Genomic DNA, 15,516 nt, shown 5'->3' on the forward strand with positions numbered 1-15,516 from the left:
AGGAGCGTGGGAGACTAAGCTGCAATGGTGCTCTGCGGCCAGGCTACGGGAAATGGAGGACCACTGAATTGTCATATGCCCAGGAGGGGTATGAACAGAGCTGTGCTCCAAGAAGATTCATCTGGCCTCAGTGTTCAAGTTAACTGAAGATCCAGAAAGCTTAGAATTACTTAACAGGCAGTATCTTCTGAGTGGAGCTCACTACCAGGGTGTGTCATCAGGAACTGAAGACTGAGGTGACTTTGGGAGGATGGTGATGCCTTTAACAAAAATGGGGCACACAGGCTTGGGGAGGCATATCAATGCAGGGTAAAACTTGACTTCAAACGGAGAGGTACATACCATGATGTAGCTACAATAGAAAGTGATGGGACCTAGAACCACTCAATTTCTACACAGGTTTCCCTCAAGTGACCTTGTATTCCACAGACAGAGGCATACTGTTGAGTGCTTGGGCCACAACCTCCTTTCTCTTCTGCCACCTTCATATATAATGTGTGAGATGGCCGACCCAACTGAAGCCGTATGCATCCAAAGAGCCAAGAGCAAGCCACTCTCCACAAATCACCTCTGATGGCTCACCCGCTGTGGTCAGCTTGCTGGGCATGGTGCAGATATGCTTTTAATTCCTTGTTACCTAATTAGCAGAGAAATGTCTATGTCTGTATTAGTGGCAGGGTCTTTCCATTATTTAACCAAGTCAAGAAAGAAACCAGTGTTTCCCAATTAAGGATTTTGCTTTTTTCTGGTTCTAAATTCGTTTATTTCTATACCACGCCTCCTGTGCGCTCAGACTTTGGCCAGGATGAACCACCCAACAGGCTGACTCATGGCTCCTGCCCTCATTTCCACTCTGGTTTCTATGGAAATAGACATCAGAAGACTCAAAACAAGGTGAGGGCTCGGAGACACCTCATGATTCTTGGGCTTTCACAAACCCTATTTGTCCAATGTTGTTTCCATGGAAACAGATGCAGAGAAGATCAACCAGTGCTCCACAATAGACTTTTTCCTCCTCTTATCTAATTTTTTCAAATAATGAAACCCGTGCATGGCTTTTTCCTATTATCACAGAGTTTTGGAATAGCAGTACATTATCCATAATGAGGCCTGTGTATCTCTAATCGTGACCTTTGGATAAATCCTTGTGCTGAAATACTGCTCCACATTATTCCATTTTATAATTTTTATTCAGTAAATGAACGTGTTTCTACTTACCCCATCAAATCACTATCACTCGACATTCAAGAAACACAAATGTTTTAGGTCTGGGAATGTGACCGAAGAAGAAATAGTGCCTGATCCTGCCGTTGCTTCTAGCTTCACAATTCTAGTCTTCTGTGGCCCAAGTGGTAATTGAGGCCTCTGCTTGCATCACTGTGGCTTGGTCGTAAGGGCTCAGGATCTGTTTGATTCCAGTTGAGTCAGTTGGTATCTAAATTCTATGCTATGTACCACAAATGTTACATAAAATATTGACAATGGCTGCTCTGTAAAACATAGAGGCAATTTTCTGGTATAGTGAGTAAAATGAGCAGTGCACCCTACTCAATTTCGTAGAACGACAAGAGTTACAGAACTGACAGTCATTATGTGGTTGCTGGGCATGGTGTATTAATGATGTGCTGCTAAGAGGAGTCAAGCAGATGTCAGTCAAATCTTTAAAAGGAAAAGGCAGGCAAGTTCACCTGCAATCGAAAAAAAACAGAAACAAAGTGAAAGTCTTTGTTGTTCTGTAGAAGCCACACTACAGAGAATTAGTTATGCAATTCACTTAGCAGCCAACCGTGTGCTACTTTTTCTTTTTTAAGATTTTTAAGAAACCTTACACCTGACATGGGGCTCAGACTCACAACCCTGAGATCAAGCGTCACATGCTCCATTGATTGAGTCAGCCAGGCGCCCCTGTGTGCTATTTTTTGGCATTTATTTTGATATTATCTTTCGTGCTTAAGTCATCTTTCTTTTTTTAATCATATTTGTTTAACTGCTATTTATTTGCACTGCCTTTTATTCTCCGGTAATAAACTGTAAGTGCTACCAAGGCAGGGACAGTGTCAGCTTGGTTCTCAGGACACCCCCCACCCCTTACCACAATACATGGTACATGCAGGTTCCTGGACAGGGATTCACTGAGTGAGTAAGTGCTCACAGCAGAGATAATTGTGCAAGAGTGCTGATAGTCTCTGGCTGCAGAGGATCCTCCAGAGGAATGTAACCAGGCACCTGCTCCAGGCCCTGGAGAATTTTCACAGAGTACACAAGCCTGTCAGAACCACTCAGCTCATTAGAACCCACATCCCATAGGCCCCCTCAGCATCTGGTTTGATTTTTGAAATCTATCTAAATGGAATCATATAGTATGACACACTGAGTCTGGCTCCTTTGCTCAATGTTATATGTGTGGGTGCACCAGTTAGGCTTTGCTACCTGATACAAAGCACCCCAAACCTGAGTGGCCTAAAAAAGCCACAGTCTTTTGCTCATAATACTTTGTTGGCTGGGCAGGTCCTTAGCTGGTTTCACTTGGGCTCACTCGCATGGCTGTGTCTGGCTGGAGGTAGTCCCACAGTCTGACAGTTGGCGCTGGCAGAGGGGCCTGTCCTTCGTCATGCGGCCTCCCATCCAGTGAGCCTGCCTGGCATCTTCCCAGCCTACTGTTGCCAAATTCCCAGAGGTCGAAGGCAGACGCCACCAGAGACACACACTCCACCTGCAAGAGACAGGGTTTGCAAAGCACGTTGCAAAGGGGTGCTTGCTGGAGGGGGGAGCTTCTGTGTGTTGAACAATCCACCATAGTGAGATTCATCTCAGAACAAAGCATTTTAAGATAGCCTTTGTGTACTAAACAAAATAACCTTTTGTGGTTTCACAAAACAACCCTAAAACAAAAGACAATAAACCAAGAAGTTCTTTCCAGATGAGGTTAAGAGTTTTAACAAAATAAATTGACATTTATTACCATTGAAACCTTAACCCCACATGGGAAAATCCAGCCGCCTGTGACAGTCTAAATCTCACACTTTTCCAGTCTTGCTGGGGTTCACCTTCGGCTTTTAATTTCAGAAACTTAATTTTTTTCTAACAACCAGAGAGCAGTGCCATGAGGAGTAAATGAGTATCTGTGTGTAGTCTGAGCCAAGTGCCTGGCCCATACCGTCTGTGGTCAGGGAGTGGTAGCTCTTCTGTTTTCTCCTGTGTCATCCCAGTTGTTCATGCTCTGGAAACCACACAGAGACGGACTCAGCAAGGCAGATACCCAACCGACTGAGCCACTCATTGTCATCTATTTGAGATCTTTTGTTTTAAGCATATTTATGTGTACCTGTTGTATCATCCCATAGCCTTAACCCTTTTATCATTATAAAATATCCTCCTTATCTCTCTTAGCATCCCTAAACTGTTTTGTCTAATATTAATGTAGCCACTCCAGTTTTCTTATGCATGGTTTACTGGTATATAGCTTTTTCCATTCTTCTACTGCAACCTAGCTGTGTCTTTGAACTTAAAGGGCTTCTCATAGGTCACAGGGATGAAAAGTACAGCATACGGAATACAGTCACTAATACTGTAATATAGTTATCATGGTGGGCATTTCATAAGGTGTCTAATTGTTGAATCACTGTGTTGTACACCTGAAACTAATATGACATTCTATGTCAACTATACTTCAATCAGAAAAAAATTTTTAGGAGTGCCTGACTAGCAGGCAGCTCTTGATCTCGAGGTTGTGAGTTTGAGCTCCATGTTAGATATAGAGATTACTTAAATAAACTTAAGAAAAACTTTTTTGATAATAAAGGACTTCTCAGGGTGCCTGGGTGGCTCCATCAGTTAAGCATCTGCCTTAGGCTCAGCTCATGATCCCAGGGTCCTGGGATTGAGCCCCACACTGAGCTCTTTGCTCAGTGGGGAGCCTGCTTCTCCCTCTCCCTCTGCTCTTCTGCTCCTCCCCCTGCTTGTGCATGCAGTCTCTCTCTGTGTCAAATAAATAAAATTTAAAAATAATAATAAAATACTTCTCTGTAGACAGGATAGAGCTGGATTCTGCTTCTTTATCCAGTCTGACAATCTCTGCCTTTGATTAGATTGTTGCATCCTTAAACACTTGAACAGTTTTATTGAGGTATAATTTACAAATCATAAAATTCATCTTTTCTAAGTGTGCAACTCAATGATTTTTAATAAATTTACAGAGTTGCACTACTATCCCCACAATTCAGTTTTAGAACATTTCCATCATCCCCAAATGTAGAATTTCTCTCCACCTTCCTTCTCCCCCCTAGCCCAAAGCAACTACCAAGTCTTCCTGTGTGTATAGATTTGCCTTTTTGGATCTTTCCCTTTCTTTCTCTCCTAATTATTATTATTATTAGTATTAGTAGTAGTAGTAGTAGTAGTAGTAGTAGTAGTAGTAGGTTTTTTGTTTGTTTTTTAGAGAGAGAGAGCTGAAGGGAGAGGCAGAGGGTGAAGGAAAGAGAGAGAATCTCAAGCAGGCTCCACACCCAGCAGGCTTGATCTCATGACCCTGAGATCATGATCTGAGCCAAAATCAAGAGTCGGATGCTTAACCAACTGAGCCACCCAGGCACCCCTGGACGTTTCTTATGGTATATAGTCTTGCATCTGGTGGCTTTCATTTAGTATGCTTCTGAGGTTTAACCCTATTATAGAAGGCAGCAGTAATTCATTCCTTTCTGTGGCTGACTAGTATTGAGCTATATAAAAATACTTCTTTTTAGCCTGTTCATTGGTTGCTTTGCTAGATGTTTTCATTGTTTCCATTTTTTTTTTAGCTATTATAAATAAATTTTCATAGCTGCTATGAACATTTGTGAACAAGTCTTTGTGTTGTCTTATGTTTCCTGGGTCATCTGACAAATTTATGTTGATTTTTTTTTTTTAAGAATTTATTTATTCATGAGATACACAGAGAGAAAAGAGAGGCAGAGACACAGGCAGAGGGAGAAGCAGGCTTCATGCAGGGAGCCTGATGTGGGACTCAATCCCGGGACTCCAGGATCAGGCCCTGGGCTGAAGGCAGCGCTAAACCGCTGAGCCATCCGGGCTGCCCTATGTTGACCTTTTGATGGACTGAACAAACTTCTTCAACACCAAGTGGCTGTGCCCGTGTTCATATTCCCACCAGCAGCGTACAAGTGTTCGATTTCTCCACATCAGCCCCAGTATTTGTTATCGTCTGTTATTTTACTTAGAGCCACACTAGTGGCTGTGAACTGATACTACACTGTGTTTTTTAATTTGTATTTTCCAAATAAGTAATGATGTTGAGCATCTTTTCATGTCCCTGCCAGCTGTATCAGCCGGCCAAGGCTGCTGTGACAAAAGTACCACAAACTAGGTGGCTTCAAACAACAATACAAATGTGTTGTCTCACAGTTCTGGAGGCTAGGAGTCCCGAGCTAAGGGGTCAGCAGGGCTGTACTCCCCCAGGGCTCTAGGGGAGAATCTATTCTAGGCCTTTCTCTCAGTTCCTGGTTTGGCTGGAAGTCTTGGGCAGTCCTTGGCTTGTAGCCGCGTGCCTCCAGTCTCTGCCTCCCCTGTCCTATGGCACTCACACCTACCCTATCTCCACATCGTCCTCTTAAAAGAACACCGGTCATATTGAGTCAAGGACCCCGTCCTGCTCCAGGATGACCTCATCTTAACTAACGAAATCTACAACCACCCTATTTCAAATGAAGGTCACCCTCTGAATGTGGTGAGAAGCTGGAACTGGTGTCTTGAATGAAGAATATGCATATTATAGCCTGCTGAATGAAGGGACACGAGCCGCACACAGGAAGCTCCCTCAGCATCCAAACTCCCACTTCGGGGAGGTGAAACCCACAAGGTTGTTTTGATTGAAGGCACTGTTTTAAGGCACACATATAGAGTCACAAGATTTATTGCTTACAGATTCCAGACATTGTTGAGGGGGGAGAGGTGGGAGGGTGGGGTTAGGTTGGACAGTGAGCCGGGGAAGGGCAGTTCTATGTCCCAGGTCATGAGAGGGCAGGGGTAGAGGGCAGGGTGATAAACACCTATTACTTGTAAGGTAGTTGGGGCAGAGGTCACTAACTTTTCTCAGACTTAATTCTAAGTGGCTATTTTTAAAGGTGTCTAGGAAAAGCAAAGCAGGAATTTATTGCAGTAGTCCTAAACTTGCGTCCTTATCTAAATCTCCACACTCTGGGTGTGAGTAGGGCTATTATACTATAAGATGCATAGGCAGCAATTCAGAAAAACAAACGTTTTTCTCATCACTCTGGGGTATTAGGGGTTAGGACCACCACATATCTTTTAGAGATACACATCAGCCCATAACACTAGCCATTCGTATGTGATCTTTGGTGAGATATCTGTTGAAACATTTTGCCCATTTTTAAAACCCGATCGTTTCTCTTATTACTGAGTTGTGAGAACTCTTTATATATTCTGGATACAAGTCCTTTTTTTTTAAAGATTTTATTTATTCATAGACACAGAGAGAGAGAGGCAGAGATACAGGCAGAGGGAGAAGCAGGCTCCATGCAGGGAACCCGATGAGGGACTCGATCCCGGGTCTCCAGGATCACACCCCAGGCTGCAGGCAGCGCCAAACCGCTGCGCCACCGGGGCTGCCCCAAGTCCTTTTTTTAATACATGATTTGCAAGTATCTTCTCCCAATGTGTGGCTTCTCTTTTCATTTTATTTTTATTTTTTTATTTTAATTCCAGTATTGTTAACATACAGTGTTAAATTAGTTTCAGGTGTCCTGTCTTTTCCTCTCCTTAATGTCATCTTTAGAAGCACAGAAGTTTTTTACCCTGATAAGGTCAAATTTACCTTTCTTTTTTTTAAAAGATTTTGTCTACTTATTTGAGAAAGAGAAAGAGAACACAAGCAGGGGTGAGGGGCAGAAGGAGAGGGAGAAGCGGACTCCGCACCGAACAGGGGACTCCATCCTAGGACCCTGGGATCATGACCTGAGCCAAAGGCAGACACTTCACTGAGCCACCCAGGCACCCTGCCTTTTTTTTGTGTCTGTGTTTTTATTGTTGCCCCTAAAGAGTCTTGGCCCTACTCAGAGTTTATCAACTTTGGCGCTGTAGACATTTTGGGAAAGCTAACACTTTGTTGTGGGGCTGTACTGTGTGTTACGAGATGTTGCACAGCATCCTTGGCCTCTGTTCCTTAGATGCTAATAGTATCCACCCCACTCCAGAGTTGTCACAACTAAAAATGTTTCCAAACATTGCTAAATGTCCCCTGGGAGGGGACAAAATGACCCTGGTTGAAAACCAGTGGCCTAAACCAACATTGCAAAGATTTTCTCCTGTGTTTCCCTCTATGAGTTTTCTAACTTTAGCTCTTACACTTAGATCTAGGACCATTTTTAGTTCATTTTTATGTTTGGTATGAGATAAAGATCTAAATTTATCGTTTTGCATATGAATATCCAGTTGGCCCAGTATCATTTGTTGAAAAGATGATGCTTTGACCCATTGAATTACTTTATCAAATTGTACCTCTGTTAAGAAAAAAAAAAAAAAATCAATTGACCTAAACATGGGCATTTATTTCTGGACTCTCATTTCTGTTCACTTGATGTCTGTCTGTCTTTGTGCCGACACCACATGATTTTAGTTACTGTGGTTCTACAGTAGATTGTGAAATGGGAGTCCTCCAGCTTTGCTCTTTTTCAAAAATTTTTTAATGTGTTTAATATTCATTCACATTTAATGTAATTACCAATCTACTTAGGTTTAATTCTGCTACTTGCTGTTTTCTAGTTACATCATCTTTTTATTCCTCTGTTCTTCTCGCCCTCTTTATGTGTGTCGCCTTTTGTATTAAAGTAATTTTTAGTGTACCGTCTTAGTGACTATTAGCTTTTCTGCTGTAATTGCCTTTTTCCTTTTAAGTTGGTTCTAGGGATTACAATATACATGTTTTACTTAACACAATCTACTTCTGGTCAATACAGGTCTGTTTCTGGTAAAATAGGAGAACTTTACACCACTATGGCTCCATTTCTGTTCCTCTTTTGTGCTCTGTTGCCATATATACTACATCTATATTTATTATCAACACAGTGGTGTAACTCTTTGCTTTAAATAGTCACACATCTTTGAAAGAAATTCCAGGAAAGAATCTATCTGTGTCTCCACCCACATGTTTACCATTTCCAGAGCTCTTCATTCCTTCCTGCTGGTGAAGTTACCATCTAACAGGTTCCCTTTCATCTGATGCTCTGCCTTTAGCATTTCTGGTAGTTCAGGTCTATTAACAAATTCTCTCTGTTTTTAATACCTGGAATTGCCTTTTTTTCACCTTCATTCTAAAGGCTCCTTTCATTGGATGCGCATAGTCTTGGCCAGCAGGCTTTTCTCTATCACTTTGAATTCGTCATTCTTTGTCTTCTGGCTTCCATGGTTTCTGATGAAAAACCAGCTCTTGATTGTTTTATTGATCATGGTTTCCCTATCCAGAGGGGTTCTTCTTCCCTTGCTACTTGAGATTTTCTCTTTGATTTTGGCTCTAAGCAATTTGATTGTGATGTGTCTGGGTGTGATTTTCTTTGTGTGTCTCTTTGTTAGGGTCCATTGGGTTTCTTGGGTCTATAAGTTACAGTTTTTCACCAAATTTGGAATTTGGGGAGTGTTCAGCCATTATTTATTCAAGTATTCTCTGCCCCTTTCTCTCCTCCCCTCCTAGAAATCCAATGACACATGTATAGGAATTCTTGATACTATCTGACAGATCCCTGAGGCTTTCCTCATTCTTCTTCATTGTTCTTATTTCCTCTCTTTGAGCCAGATGTCTCTGTTGCTCCATCTTCTAGTTAAGTGATTCTTCTGCCATCTTGTATCTGATCTTGAGGCCTTGCACTATGTTTTCCATTTCAGTTATTATGCTTTTCAGTTCTAGAATTCCATTTGTTTCTTTTTTATAATGCCCATTTCCCAAATTTCCTGGGTTTTTAAACTCATTTTGCCTTTAACTCTTAACCTTGCTTTTCTTGAACTCTTTAAGCATTTTTATAAGAGCCGCTTTGGGTTCTTTGTCTGCTAAGTCCAACATCTGAGCCTACTCAAAGATCCTTCTACTGGTGACTTTATTTTTCCTGAGTACTGGCCAGGCTTTTCTCTTTATTTGCCATGTCTAGTAATACCTTTGGTTGAAAACTATAAATTGTATGTAGTATGTTGCGGTGATTTTGGATTATGTTTTGTTCTCCTGATTGTTGTTTTGTTTGTCTTAGTAAACAGTTAACCTGCCTGGTCTCTGGCTATACAATCTCTCTCCCCTGTGGTATACAGCCAGTGGCGCCTCTGCTTATTATTACCCCTTCTGGAGGCCTCCCTGAATAGTTTGACTGCCAGTCAGAGATTATGTTTACATACCTCAGTTCAGTAAGATTTCCACCTGCTGCCACTTGAACCGTGTGTAGGTTGAGAAATACATTTAAAAGTATAAAAAAAATGTGCAAGTTCCACCTCAAACTTTCCATTTTCTCTGGGTCCCCTGGGGTTTTCTGCCTGGATCTACAGTTTAGCAGGCGGTCAGGGATGCATGGAGATTCTATTACCTCAGTCTTTTTGTGGCTCCCTTATTTCCCAATATCCCCCCTTCCGCTCCTGGCTGCTCTCCTGTGTGCTACCAGGTCCACCTTTAGCTGGTAAAGCTGTGGGTTTTCACTGCCTGAAAATAGATGGAAACTCCCCCAGGCAAGTGGACCATAAATGTACCATTCTTGCCCAGCTGCAGGAGGGCCTCCCCAGTGAGCAAACACTTCTCGAGTTGCTGCCTGCCATTGGTCACTCTCCAGTGTTCTGAAATGATTGTTTTTAATAAATGTGTCACATTTTGTACTTGATTTTTATAGAAGGGAATTGCCTAAGTTGTGTTCCTATTACCAGACATCACCTTGGGGGTAGAACAGTAAGTAAAATAGACACTGTATTGGGAGAAATCAGACCTTAAACAAATAAGCAACTTGAACTATAATATGTCAAATGATGGTGAGTGCCTTGAAGAGCAGGCAAGTGGGACAAGCGCAAGGGAGCGAGCCCCATGACAGTGGGGACAGCAGATGTCTCGTCCCTGAGGTAGAAGCATATTGGGTGTTCTGGGAGCAAGGAGAAATGGGGAGGGATGTTCAGATCACCCAGGGCTCTGAGAAGAACATTAGCTTTTATTCTGGGAAAAAAAGGAAGCTGTCAGAAGGGATTTTATGAGAAGGGACACTATCACTCCTCTTGCATTAAGTGCAAGGAGTGCCCACTTACAGCTTCCCAATGAGAAAGAAAACTGCCCCGGGAATTCAGTCAGTCATTGATGGGGCTTGACATTCCTGTACTTGAACTAAGACCAGATAGCCCGTGGGCCTCATGAATTCTGGGCTGAGGAGGCATTTGGCCTTAAAAAACCATCACCCAGCTTAGAACCAGGGGCCCTTGTTGGGGTCCTGACTGTGCCGCATACAAGAGTCGGTTTCTTGGGCCAGTTGCTAAGTGCCCTGAATGAGAGCAGTACTCAACCCAGTGTCTCACTCATGTGATACATAGTAAGTAGATCTGAGTCGCATATGGGCACCAACAAACTGTGAGGTTTGCAAAGTGCCTGCTTGTCCAGGCACCCCCCCCCCCGCCCTGCCCGGTGCTCTTTAAACTGCTAAGTGACCTGTGATCATTCCTTACCACTCATACTTTGTCATCATCTTCCAGAAACTGTGGCTCATCCTTCTGAAAGTCACTTTCATCTTCCTGTTCATTTCCTTTTCTGCTCCACATCCTCACTTAAGGCTTGTCTCCATGCCCTGCCGATTGCCCGGTCTCTTTCCTTCCCAGCCTGTCTTGCATGTGGCCACCAGACCATCCTCCCCCAGCAGGGCTTGGGGCATGCAGGGACATGAGCACTTAATTTCAAATTGGGGAACATTTTAATCTTTCCAGAAAGTACAGAAAATAATATAACAGCTGTGGCTCTATCCCTTCAGCCTCCATCCCTCCCCACTTCCTCCTTAGAATCAACCGCTGTCCTGTAGCTGGTGTGTAAAGTTTCATGGAAGATTCTATACTTTTATAATACCATTATGTTTCCATAAACAAATACACGATTGTTTTACAGCTTTTAATTTTATTTAAATGGCATAGCACTCTCTGAATCATTTACCAACTTGCTTTTTCCGTTTAACATTATGTGTTAAGAGGTTTATTCACACCAGTGCATGCTGCCCTAGCTCATCCATTTAATTGCTATATGGCATTCCACTATATGCTGTTATCCATTCTCACTCAAGGGACAGCAGGTTGGTCCTATATTTTCCACATTGCAGGGACGAGCTTCCTCACATGTGTAAATGATTCAGGTACACACCTAGACCTGGGCTTGCTGTATCACAGAATGCACAGAAGGGTCTTATCCTTACTCTAGATCCTGTCCTGCTGCTCTTCAGAGTGGCTGGATTAATTTACAGTTTCTCTTTTATTTTTTAAATTTTTAAAATTCATGATAGACATAGAGAGAGAGAGAGGGACACAGGCAGAGGGAGAAGCAGGCTCCATGCCAGGAGCCCGATGCAGGACTTGATCCCGGGACTCCAGGATCATGCCCTGGGCCAAAGGCAGGCGCTGAACCGCTGAGCCACCCAAGGATTCTCATACACTTTCCCTTTAAAAAAAACATTGCTATGCTTTCCATCACCTAATAAAATTAAGTGATTAATGACATTCAAAGCCCCACTCAGTGAGACCCCAATCTACCTTTATCTTTTTTTTAAGATTTTATTTACTTATGTATTTGAGAGGGAGGATGTGTGTAAGTGAGGGAAGGGACAGAGGGAGAGAGAATCTGAAACAGACTCTGTGCTGAGCATGGAGGCTGACCCAGGGCTCAATCTCACAATGACAAGGTCACAACCTGAATCGAAACCAAGGGTTGGAGCTCACATTGTTAGCTTTATTTCTTCATCCATAAAAATAAGGATAAATTATCATTACGGAACCATTGTGAGATTAGGGAGTCAATCTATGGCACATAATGGACACACACAAAAATGATCATTCCTTTTCTTCCTTTTGTCCAGTTAGTATCTGCTTGCTCCTCCTTCTAAAGAAGGATGCACTTAGAGTAAATCTAATCTAGAAATGCTGGGGAAGGGTTGGGTGTTAAAGCCAAGGCTAGGATGCTATCTTGCTCCCCAATAGACATCTTCTTGGCAAGTCGGTTTATTGTTGCATCTCACTGGGGTCTTGGATCAAATTCTTGTCTCATGTCATGTGTGCTGCCCATATCCTCATTCCAAGCCCAAGGTGACATGGGGTTAAGCACAGAAGCCTCTCTCTACTCCTGCAGAGGCCCTGAGAATTGACAACACCTGATGATTATTGGATAGTGATTGGCTGAACCTAAACCCCAAGAAAGGAGTTCAGGAATCAGACTGCTTGGGTTTGAGTCCTGCCCCACACTTAACCAGCTGTGTGGCCTTGGCTAAGTTGGTTAACCTCTCTAGGCCTCAGTGTCCTTATCTTAAAAAAAGTAAGAATATAAATACCCATTTCATCAGGTGGTTGCAAGGATCGGATGACATAATACCTATAAAATGCTAGCACAGATTCAATACATGTTAGCTGCATTGGGGGGGGGGGGTTTGTTTTGTATAAGGTTTTATTTATTTATTTATTTGGGAGAGAGAGTGTGCACAGGCCCATGCACACACAAGCATTCATGAGCAATAGGGAGAGGCACAGGGAGAGGGTGGAGTAAACTCTCCACTGAGCAGGGATCCCAACATGAGGCTCAATCCCAGGACCCTGAGATCATGACCCGAGCTGAAGGCAGACACTTAACTGACTGAGTCACCCAGGCACCTGCATGTTAGCTGGTTTTAATAATTTAATTATTAAATACGAATTTATTAATTACGAATTTAATAATTTAATTCGTAATCCAGAGTCAGCCTAGACCGGAGCAATCCAGAGTCTTCTAGAGTAGAGGTACATCCCAGGTTGTCTGGCTAGAGCTAGAACTGAGGCCAGTAAGTGGGTGGCCAGGGTGGGGTTGGGGGTGGAGAGCAAGGAGAAGAGAAGTTGGACACCCTTAGCGGGTAAAGGGGTAAAGGAAGGGAAGGAAGCTATTGCCAGTGCAAATTCCAGTAACAACAGGCCTATGAGAGTTTCCCTGAAAAACCCAATGAATTCAGATTCCTGCCCTCCATCCCTACCCTACCCTGGGGACTTGAGAAACACAGAGTTTTGTTTGTCTTTTTTTTTCTTTTAAGATTTATTTATTTATTCAAGAGAGAGAGAAAGAGGCAACAAGTGGGGAGGAGAGGGAGAAGCAGGCTCCCTGCTGAGCAGATAGCCCAATGCGGGGCTCAATCCCAAGACCCTGGGATCGCAACCCAAGCCAAAGGCAGACACTTAACCAGCTGAGCCACCCAGGTGCCCCAAGTCTTACTTTTCAAATCTTTATCTAGATTCTGTGAGAACATTGAGGTTCCTCTAAGTGTTTAGAGCATTTGTGCTTTATTGAATAATAGTTTTCCCTTATGATATTCTTGCTGACACGTAAGAAAATACCTTCATTACGTCAGGGGCATGGCTCCCACTTCTCAGGTGGTGGTTTCTTGTTAGCTAGCCCTAATTCTGCTCATTCCCGGTTGAGCATCACATCCAGGTTTGGTCCCAGGGTCTGTCTGGTCCCCTGAGGCACCCCCCCGCTGTCTCCTGAGCATACTCATAGGAACCCCTGTTTAGAAGGAACCACGATTTGGGTTACCAGAATCCTATTGTCTGTGTAAGGCATGGTCTCTGGACCCTGCTGTGCTGTTGGCTACTGTCTTTGGCTTCTGGTCCTATAAAGCCTCCAAGTCTCTTCTGGTACTATGTATTCCATGTTGTAGTAAGCTCACTTTCGACAGAGCAACTGTGCCACCTTCTCCATATTCACTTAGATGTCAGAAAAAGTTGAAGCAAACAGGTTGAGCAACTAAAGCAATGAATTAAAAGAATCGAGGAAGTAAAGGTTATAAGAGTTTTTTCTGGTTTCTATCATGTGGTTAGTTATGAACCGGGTTGGTTAGACCAGCTGTCATTACCCCTGGACGCATTCTGTGAATGAAGGAAGTTGCTGTCTAGAACAACTCAGCATCACGATGAATCCTCCAGGATCCAGGACCTGTCTGCATCCACAGTCCTGGACACACACTCAGAGCTACAGAAGTGGAAAGGATCCATTCTACTAGCGGGAAATCTGTTGATTATACTGCCTGCCTGGTCACCTCGGTCCACCCTTTCTCTCCCATGTGGAGTGTTTTTCCCTTATTTTTACAAAGAGTGAGTTTTACAATTCAGTGTTCTGAGAATGTGTCTCAAATTTAAACTGCTGGTAGAAGTCTTGTAATTATTTCAAGTGGAAAACACATTTGATACTTTCACTTGTCGTATGTAAAACCACTCGAATACATTCTGCTCTCCACATTATATCTGGAAGAATCTGAGTTTTCAAATGCATTTAGTGGTCAACCTTAGTTTTGTTTTCAGGCCAATTGCTTCGAATCTGGTTTGTCTGGAGTATTATGTATCTAAAGCCTCCAGTTAAGAATCTTGTAGTGTCATAAGATCACCGAGCTGCTGTGGGGAAGCTTCGTACTAGAACATCTAAATTCATCTCAGCTCAAGTGCCTTTTTTAGGAGGCATTCTTAATTTCTGGAAGTAATCAGTTATCACGGAGCTGTTCCTTTAGTAATTTGATACATTCTGCTCAAGCACATAAAGACCAGTAATTTTAGTAAAATTCCTCCCAACAATGGTATTTAAAACCCACCCTTATGAGGCATTTATTGTTGAACCATTTTCTTATCCATCACCTCCTTGCTTCACAAAGTAGATTTCAAAATATGTTTCATTTGGAATTCAGAAGCAGCTGGGGAAAGTTAGCAGGGTGGCTGGTGCTGTTTTCACACGGTGCCTTCTGGCCCCAGGGCGCCACTGTGCTCAGCCACTTGCACTTGAGCGGGGCAAGTAAAATCCTTCCCATCTAAACTGGGGGAAAGTAAGGAAAAGTAGATGCCTCTCTCCCCAATCGACGGCATCAACTCTGATTGTCGCGGAATGCCTCCCACATTCATCCATTTCAGAAAGTTCTTATACGTCCTCAGTTGTTTTAATCCACTTGGCCCCAACTGAAAAAGTAGAGCAAGTGCCCCGCTATCAGCAAGCATCATTTCTGGTAGGCTCTCTGCTTACATTTCCCACCGCATCTAGTGCTTTCCTCTGCCTTCCCAGTCCTCTCTCTGCACATAGTTTCCCAAGTGCTGCTGGAAGCGGATTGAATAGTATTGAATTAAGCTCTTGCTCCTCTTTGTTACATTGCATTTTCCAACTCAGCTAGTACAGCTCATTTTACTTTTGCTCTTTACATTTCAGAAGTCCCAACATGCCTCCATTTCCTTTCCACTGATACTAGTGTTTCTTAGGAAAACCATGACTATGACTTGTCTATGTCTCTCCAGCATATGGCTTTT

The 15,516-nt window shown here is 43.0% G+C and overlaps 1 protein-coding gene across 8 annotated transcripts in view; it reads left to right on the top strand.

Annotated features, from left to right (window-relative positions):
* ARMC9 (armadillo repeat containing 9) overlaps positions 1-15,516 on the top strand; it is a 147,262-nt gene that overhangs the window by 92,980 nt on the left and 38,766 nt on the right. The window lies entirely within an intron of this gene.

The sequence above is a fragment of the Canis lupus genome, chromosome 25 (genome assembly GCF_003254725.2).
Source record: "Canis lupus dingo isolate Sandy chromosome 25, ASM325472v2, whole genome shotgun sequence".
NCBI lineage: Eukaryota > Metazoa > Chordata > Mammalia > Carnivora > Canidae > Canis > Canis lupus.